Raw genomic sequence first — 9,689 nt, forward strand, 5'->3', positions numbered from 1 at the left:
AGAGAGAGAGAGAGAGAGAGAGAGAGAGAGAGAGAGAGAGAGATTAGCTCCAATAGCTGATCTTATACAAACATAGATAATGACTGATTCTAATTTTAACTTTAGATGATCTTCACATAAAGATTTATTTAGTGCCACAATTATATTGATGGCTTTCAGGTATTCTTATTCCTACTTATTTTTCACCCTCTCAGTATCCTGTTCCCCCCACTTTTGTCTTCTTGTCCATTAAAAGCAACATCAGAGGCTACCTTTATTCCTTTCCAACTTCTTGAATTATCTGCAAATACTCAGTTTTCAAGCAAAACCTGCAGCCACTAGTTGGAACAGCTTTCGCTTCTCAGTCATTAAGGTGATATCTATAACAAACGTTCATTAGAAGACATCAACTAGAAAATGTTGGGATACATGGGATTCTGGCTTTGTCACACCTTAGTCAACAAAGATTTATAAAACAGGAAGGGAGCTTAGAGAGATGGGCTGACAGCATCCGATTTATAGATGAGGAAATCTCATGCACCAACATTTAATGACATAATAGTGAAAGCCCACACTCACATCAGAACCCAGTTCTCTGGCTTCTCAAAGCAGTGGGCTTTTTATTCTACCTGTCTCTAAACATATGGGCAGTCAATGCCTGTCCTTTATGATAAATACTAAACAGAAAGACACAGATTCAGTAATAAGTGGGGTTCTCTTTTTTACTTTTCTATTGCTCTTTAATTTACATCTTTTTTTACCTGTCCAAAACGACAGTGACAACAAATACATATTCACGGCAACAGACTCCCAAAGATCACTTTCTCTGCCAGAGTCTTGGAATTATCAGCCCAGCAAGTGGTTGAAAAGGAAACAAAGGAAAGAAAGGGACAAAATAAATTTGAACATTGAGGACCTTGGCAGGTCACCATTACCACTGCAGCTCATTTTCCTTGATTCTCTTTTTTTTTTTGTATATAGACTAGGTAAGAAACAAATTTAGTTTTCTACTGACATTACTTTTCTCCATTTGTTCAATCACTTTGCTGGTTAAGAAACTCTGTCTTATTTGAAGAATTCAGGCCCCTGACCAGCATATAGTTGACCTTGAGTTATTTGGAATAACTAAATTGATGCGTCATGGAATAAGTAAAAGAAATTTATTAGAAATTCTGCTAGTGAAGAACTATTCTGAATGCTGAAATAGCCCAGGATACAGTGCATATTTCTCACATCATTAACTTACACAAAAACATGCCATTGTCAACTACTTTTCAAATTAAGTAGCCTGGACAACTCTTAAAAATGTTTAGTTTGACCCACTCCATGAAAAAGTCAGGTTCACCTCTGCAGTTGTAAATGTAAATCTTGATTGATTTGATAATCTTCAGTGACTGAAAAAATTTTTGTGAAAATGTAGAACAGGTAGGTAAAAAAGAAAATAAATGAAGAAACCCAATGCATGGAAAGTTGGCTCCCGGAGCAGTTTTGCAGAAGGTTTTGGAAATTAAGGCATACCAACATTCCTATCCCTTTCTTCTTCTAAGTTCTTTGTATCTCCGTTATCCCCACATCTCTTGCTCTTCATATCATTTTGAATTCTTATACATATGATTTTTTTCTGAATCTTCCAGACTAACAAATTAATAATGAAATAATAATCTGCAAAAGTAGTTTCCTAAATATCACTTCCAATAGTTGGAACAGCTTTAGCTAGACATATGCATAGTCAAGATCAGAACTGTCTGTATTTTAAATCATTTGCCTTTGTTTTTGATCCTTATTTACAAGTAGCATATCCTGGTCTTCTTTGCTGAAACATTAAAGAGTTTTAAGGTACTTTTTTGTTTATTCTAATTCCAACTCATATTTTCTTCGATCAGACTTATCTGAATATGAAACATAATTTTTAAAATATATAAAACATTTTAGGTGTTATATTTAGAAAATAAGTTTTCTAAGCTAAGCCAATTTTATTTCTTACTTTTTTTTTTGTCTTAGGAAATAATTTCCTGTGTTTTGGAACCTTTGCTTCTTTTCTTTGGACTGTCTTAAGGACATTAAAATGTAACTGTGTTTATCAGACCCAATGCTAAAATAAAAGGACTTCAAAAGTTCTAACATTTGATACCATTAAAAAGGCATAATTTTTAAAAGATATAATTTCTGAGCTAAAGGAGTGTACGAGAGCTAGGCCCTGTGCCTTCGCGTCTTGTATAGTGGCACTTGTGGTGTGGTTGTTTACAAAGGAAAACACAGACTCAGCTTGGCATTTTCTGAAATAGCAGATGAACCTATCACAAATAAAGCACCAGACAAAAATAATTTACCAGGTGCAGATAGATATTGCTCATTGGAAAGATCTAATGACTCTATCAAAAATGGGCAATGTATTCTCTCCTTCTATGAAAGTAATTAATGATTGATTCACAGCTTTACTCTTTTAAAAGTATATGTTCAGGGCTCTACTAAATGTCTGATGATACATGTAAATTATTATCTTTTCCCCTTTTTTTTCCACGGCTCTCCCCTTCACTCTAGTCTTATAATTGTATAAATTATTTAACTGAACTGAATTCCATTATGTTGGCACTTATTGCCATATCTGAATTACACACATATGGGTAGGTTCTTTACTTTCTTATCCCCATTATCTATCATTGTTCATCTGTTGTTACTTTATATCATTAACTGAGGAGAGAATAATTAGAAGAAATAAAGTGACATTGATTGGCTGGTAATATAAACAAGGTATTTGGTATTTTAATATATAATTTGATTTTCACAAAAATCTATGAGCCACAAAAATCTTTTCACATTTATTTGACAGAAGAGTAAACCAAGGCTGGAGTACATAAGTACATTGCTGAAGTGACATAACTACTAACGAAATAAGTGGTAAATCTAAGGTTCAAACAATGATATATATCACCTTATTAAGTTAGTAATTACAAATAATTATTAATGCCTTAAGTGAAAGATATAGGAAGTTGGAACAAAATTTTCTTAGCCGACATATTCATTAGTTTATCAAATAAAAATATCAGAAACCATTTGATAGAAATGTAGTTAAAATATGATAGCAATTTAAGATTTAAAATGTGGGCTTCAACTTCCCCTTCTGCTTACGACGTTGTCATTTTTGGCAAACAGCAAACAATACTCCCATTGAGAATACTTTGCAAAGTCGAAAAACACCCATTCTTTCATCCATTCCCCCACCCCTTCCCACAGACACACACGCGCGCGCGCGCGCGCGCACACACACACACACACACACACACACACACACACACACACACACACAGTTTAAATACAGGGAGAAGCGATGAGGTGGGCAGAACTGGAAGAGCCAACATCTGAAGGGAACTTCAGAGTGATGAGCAGACTTTCTACCTGCTTTTGCCTTTAGAATATTTGCTCATTCTTGGCACTGTGAGAGGTTCAGAATTCAATAAAGGACCACTGCTAAAATAAAGAGAAGTCAATAGGAAATTGGAAATTCTGCAAAACGTGGAAGAAAAAAGAGATTATGCATCTGTCAAGGCAGTCAGTACTTTTGGGACCAAGTCCCTAGAGAGAAAATAAAGATATAAACAGAACATTCAATGGATTTCTTCTTAAGACACTAGATACACTTTTTAGTTGCACTGGATAAAACCTGAGAACACTAACAACTCTAATCAACAGCAGAGTGGAGTTTTAGCAGTCTCATAGTGCTAAGGAGATTAAAGAGGAGCTCAGTACCCATCGAGAAGGTCCATCACTAGCAGAGATCCCAGGCTTCTAGTTAGGAATGATAGAGGGCTATGCCTGGTGCCGGGCTGGAACAGAGGTAGATCAAGCCTTACAAATTAACTTCACTCTGATTGTCAAAATAATGGCTACATTTTCTTTGAAGATAGGTAAAATACTATAATCCTCTATTATGTTTTATACAGAATATATGGCATTTGCTTAATAGCTACTGAGAAAACAAATAATCCCAAGATACAAAAGAAAAAGATGACAGAAATACACACATAGATTATTAAGTTAGTAGAGTTATCATATGTAAATCTTAGACCTAAAGTAGACAACAATGAGTAAAATTACTCCAGAGAACTATGAAACATAAAAATAAATGGAAATTAAAGAACTAAAAAATAATGTACGAATGAAATTGATGGATTTAATAGCAGATTACACACAGCAAAAGAGAAATCAGTAAAAAAAAAAAATCCAGGTAAAAATAAGAATAAAACTGGAAAATGAAAACAAAATACTTATCAGAAAATATGAAAAGTAATTAAATCATCTAAGGTATATGTAATTAGTTACCTTATAAAAGAATGGTACAAAAAGTGTTAGTATTTTTTGAGGCAAGATAGCCAAATAGGAACAGCTCCAGTGTACAGCTCCTGTTGAGATTGATGCAGAAGGCAGGTAATTTCCACATTTCCAACTGAAGTACCTGGGTTCATTTCACTGGGACTGCTGGGACAGTAGGTGCAGCCCAAGAAGGGAGAGCTGAAGCAGGGTGGGGCGTCACCTCACCTGGGAAGTGCAAGGGGCCAGGAAACTACCTCTCCTAGCCAATGGGAGCTACTAGGGACTGTTTCCTAAACTCCAGCCCAGATACTGCACTCACTTTTCCCATGGTCTTCATACCTCACAGACAGGAAATTCCCTCTGGTACCTCCACAACCTCCAAGGCCCTGGGTTTCCAGCACAAAACTGGGTGGCTGTTTGGGCAAAAATCGAGCTGGCAACAGTTTTTTTTTTTTTTTTTTTTTTCCTCATCCCAGTGGTGCCTAGAATGTCACAAGACAGAACCTGGCAGGAAAGGGGGCAAAAGCCATGGAGCCAAGTGGTCTGTCTTGGTGGGTTTCACCCCTACAAAGACGAGAAAGCTAATCTACTGGCTTGAAATTATCGCAGGCAGCACAGCAGTATGAGCTCAACCTGAGTCATTCGAGCTTGGTGACAGGAGGGGTGTGCTCCATTGCTGAGGCTTGAGTAGGCAATTTCAACCCCAGTGTAAGCAAAGCTGCCGGGAAATCAGAATGGGGCAGAGCCCAACACAGATCAGCAGCTACAGGCACTGTCTCACTACATGTCCTCACCAGGCACAGCATTTCTGAAAAAAGGCAGCAGCCCATAAGGAAGTTATAAATAAAACCAGCACCTTCCTGGGAAAGAACATCAGGGCAAACGGGCAGTCGTGGGTACAGCTTCAGCAGACCTAACTGTCCCTGCTTGGCAGCACTGAAGGGAGCAACAGATCTCCCAGCACAGTGTTCAAGCTCTGATAAGGGACACGTTGCCTCCTCAAGGGACTCCCAGACCCCCAAGTATTTTGACTGGGAGACACCACCTAGTAGGGGCAAACAGATACCTTATACAGGAGAGCTCTGGTTGTCATCTGGTGGGTACCTTTCTGGGACAACACTACCAAATAAAGGAATAGGTAGCAATCTTTGCTGTTCTGCAGCTCCTGCTGGTGATTCCCAGGCAAGCAGGGTCTGAAGTGGACCTCCAGCAAACTCCAGCAGACCTGCAGTAGAAGGTCCTGACTGTGAGAAGGAAAACTAACAAGCAGAAAGAAACAGTTCCAACATCAACAAAAAGGACATGTAATCAGAGACCCCATCCAAAGGTCACCAACCTCAAAGACCAAAGGAAGATAAATTCATGAAGATGGGAAGAAACCGTTGCAAAATAGGCTGAAAACTCCAAAAACCAGAATGTCTCTTCTCCTTTAAGGGATCATAGCTCCTCATCAGCAAGAAAACAAAACTGGATGAAGAATGAGTTTCATGAATTGACAGAATCAGGCCTCAGAAGGAGGGTAATAACAAACTTCTTTGAGCTAAAGGAGCATGTTCTAACCCAATGCAAGGAAGCCGAGAACCTTGAAAAATGTTAGACAAAATGCTAACTGGAATAACCAGTGTAGGGAAGAACATAAACAACCTGATGGAGCTGAAAAGCACAGCGCAAGAAACTTCTTGAAGCATACACAAGTTTCAACAGCTGAATCGATCAAACAAAAGAGAGGATATCAGAGATTAAAGATCAACTCAATGAAGTAAAGGGAGAAGGCAAGATTAGAGGAAAAAGAGTCAAAGGAAATGAACAAAGCCTCCAAGAAATATGGTATTTTGTGAAAAGACTGAATCTATGTTTGATCAGTGTACCTGAAAGTGACAGGGAGAATGAACCCATGTTGGAAAATACTCTTCAGGACATTGTCCAGGAGAACTTCCCCAACCTAGCAAGATAGGCCAACATTCAAATTCAGGAAATACAGAGAACACCACAAAGATACTCCTTGAGAAGAGCAACCCCAAGACACATAATTGTCAGATTCACCAGGGTTGAAATGAAGGGAAAAAAAGCTAAGAGCAGCCAGATAGAAGGGTCAGATTACCTACAAAGCCTATCAGACTCATAGCGGATCTCTTGGGAGAAACCCTACAAGCCAGAAGAGACTGGGTGCCAATATTCAACATTCTTAAAGAAAAGAATTTTCAACCCAGAATTTCATATCCAGCCAAACTAACCTTCATAAGTGAAGGAGAAATAAAATCCTTTACGGACAAGTAACTGTTAAGAGATTTCATCACCACCAGGCCTGCCTTACAAGAGCTCCTGAAGGAAGCACTTAACAAGGAAAGGAACAACTGGTACCAGCCACTGCAAAAACATACCAAATGGTAAACACCATTGACGCTAGGAAGAAACTGCATCAACGAATGGGGAAAATAACCAGTTAGCATCATAATGGCTGGATCAAATTCACACATAACAATATTAACCTTAAATGTAAATGGGCTAAATGCCCCAATTTTAAAAAGACTGGCAAATTGGATAAAGAGTCAAGACCCATTTGTGTGCTGTATTCAGGAGACCCATCTGACATGCAAAGACAAACATAGGCTCAAAATAAAGAAATGGCGAAAGATTTATGAAGCAAATGGAGAGCAAAGAAAAGCAGAGGTTGCCATCTTATTCTCTGATAAAACAGACTTTAAACCATCAAAGTTCAAAAGAGACAAAGAAGGGCATTACATCATGGTAAAGGGATCAATACAACAAGAAAGGTTAACTATTTTAAATATATATGCACCCAATGCAGCAGCATCCAAATTCATAAAGCAAGTTCTTAGATACCTACAAAGAGACTTATACTTCCACACAATACTAGTGGGAGACTTTAACACCTCCCTTTCAATATTAGACAGATGAACAAAACAGAAAATTAAAAAGGATATTCATGTCTTGAACTCAGCTCTGGACCAAGGGACCTAATAGACATCTACTGAAGCCTCCACACCAAATTAACAGAATATACATTCTTCTCAGCACCACATTACACCTATTCTAAAATTGGCCACACAACTGGAAGTAAAATACTGCTCAACAAATGCAAAAGAATGTAAATTATAACAAACAGTCTCTCAGACCATAGTGCAATCAAGTTAGAACTCAGAATTAGGAAACACACTCAAAATCACATAACTACATGGAAACTGAACAACCTATTCCTAAACGACTATTGGATAAATAATGAAATGAAATCAGAAATAAGGTTATTCTTTGAAACTAATGAGAACAAAAATACAACATACCAGAGTCTCTGGGACACATTTAAAACAGTGTCTAGAGGGAAATTTATAGTATTAAATGCCCAACAGAGATGGCAAGGAAGATCTAAAATTGACACCCTAATGTCACAATTAAAAGAACTAGAGAAGCAAGAACAAACAAAATGAAAAGCTGGCAGAAGACAAGAAATAACTAAGATCAGAGCAGAACTCAAGGAGATACAGACACACACACACACACACACACACACACACACACACACTCTCATTCTCTCTCTCTCTCTCAAAAAATCGATGATCCAGGAGCTGGTTTTTTAAAAATATCAACGAAATAGGTAGACCGCTAGCCAGACTAATAAAGGAAAGAAAAAAGAATCAAACAGATGCAATAAAAAATGACAAATGCACTATTACCACCAATCCCATAGAAATGCAAACTACCATCAAGAATACTATAAACATCTCTATGCAAATAAAACAGAAAATCTAGAAGAAATGAATAAATACCTGGACACCTTCACCCTCCCAAGACTAAACCAGGAAGAAGTTGAATCCCTGAATAGACCAATAACAAGGTCTGAAATTGAGGCAGCAATTAATAGCCTGGAGATGGCAGGGACTTATGCCAAGAATAGGAACAGCTCCAGTGCACAGTTCCCAGCGAGAGTGACACAGAAGGCAGGTGATCTCCACATATCCAACTGAAGTACAAGGCTCATCTCGTTGGGACTGGTTAGAAAGTGGGTGAAGCCCATGGAGGGTGAGGATTTGCCTCATCCAGGAAGTGCAAGGGGCCAGAGAACTCCCTCTCCTAGCCAAGGGAAGCCATTAGGGAGTTTTCCTGACACTCTGGCACTCTGCTCAGATACTGCACTTTTCCCATGGCATTCACAACACCAGCGCCAGGGTTTCCAGCACAAAAGTGAGGCGGGGGGTGGGGGGCATTTTAGCAGCAGATTTTTTCTTCTCTTCTCATACCCAAGTGGCACCTGGAATGCCAGTGAGAACAGTTCATTCCCCTGAAAAGGGGGGCTAAAGCTAGGGAGCCAAATGATCTGGCCTGGTGGGTCCCACCCCCATGAAAACCAGCAAATTAAGATCTACTGGCTTGAAATTCTCTCAGCCAGCAGAGTAGTCAGAGCTCAAACTGGGACATTCCAGCTCAGTGGGGGGATAGGGGTCCACCATTGTTGAGGCTTGGGTAGATGGTTTTAACCACAGCTGTGTAACAAAGTCACCAGGAAGTTTACATAGCAACTGGGCAAAGCCCACAGCAGCTCAGCAAGGCCTCTGCAGGCAGACTGTCACTATACTCCCTTCTTGCTGGGAAGGGCATCTCTGAAAAAAGGCAGCAGCTCCTCAAGGACTTACAAATAAAGCCCCCACCTTCCTGGGACAGAGCACCTGGGAAAAGGGGCAGTTGTGGGTTCAGCTTCAGCAGACTTAAACATCCCTGCCTGGCAGCTCTGAAGGGAGGAACAGGTCTCCCAATACAGTGCTAGAGCTCTGATAAGGGACAGATTGCCTACTCAAGTAGCTCCCTGACCTCTGTGTATCCTGACTGGGAAACACCTCCCAGCAGGGGCTGACACTCATACAGGAGAGCTCTGGTTGGCATCTGGTAGGTACACTTTTGGGATGAACAGAGAGCAATCTTTGCTGTTTTTCAGTCCCCGCTGCTGATTCCCAGGCAAGCAGGGTCTGAAGTGGACCTCCAGCAAACTCCAGCAGACCTACAGTAGAGGGGCCTGATTGGTAGAAGGAAAACTAACAAACATAAAGAAGTATTTTCAACATCAAAAGAAAGAACATCAACCCGGAGACCCCACTCAAAGCTCATCAACTTCAAGACCAAAGGTAGATAAATCCATGAAGATGGGAAGAAACCAGTGCAAAAAGCTGAAATCTCCGAAAACCAGAAGGCCTCTTCTCCTCCAAAGGATCATAACTCCTACCAGCACAGGAACAAAACTGGATGGAGAATGAGTTTGATGAATTGACATAATCAGGCTTCAGAGGGTGGGTAATAATAAACTACTCTGATCTAAAAGAGCATGTTCTAACCTAATGCAAGGAAGCTAAGAACCTTGAAAAAAGTTAGACAAAATGCTAACTGTAATA

The 9,689-nt window shown here is 39.4% G+C and overlaps 1 long non-coding RNA gene across 1 annotated transcript; it reads right to left on the reverse strand.

Moving 5' to 3' along the window:
• Positions 1 to 731: 731 nt before the first annotated feature.
• On the reverse strand, positions 732 to 7,853 carry LOC116557543. Its single transcript, XR_004271566.1, has 3 exons — positions 7,832 to 7,853; positions 7,185 to 7,188; positions 732 to 3,203 (listed from the first exon to the last, which is right to left on the reverse strand). It is a non-coding gene; the product is annotated as an uncharacterized LOC116557543 (long non-coding RNA).
• Positions 7,854 to 9,689: the final 1,836 nt, after the last annotated feature.

Source organism: Sapajus apella, unplaced genomic scaffold (assembly GCF_009761245.1).
Source record: "Sapajus apella isolate SASKATOON/1434 unplaced genomic scaffold, GSC_monkey_1.0 scaffold19, whole genome shotgun sequence".
Lineage (NCBI taxonomy): Eukaryota > Metazoa > Chordata > Mammalia > Primates > Cebidae > Sapajus > Sapajus apella.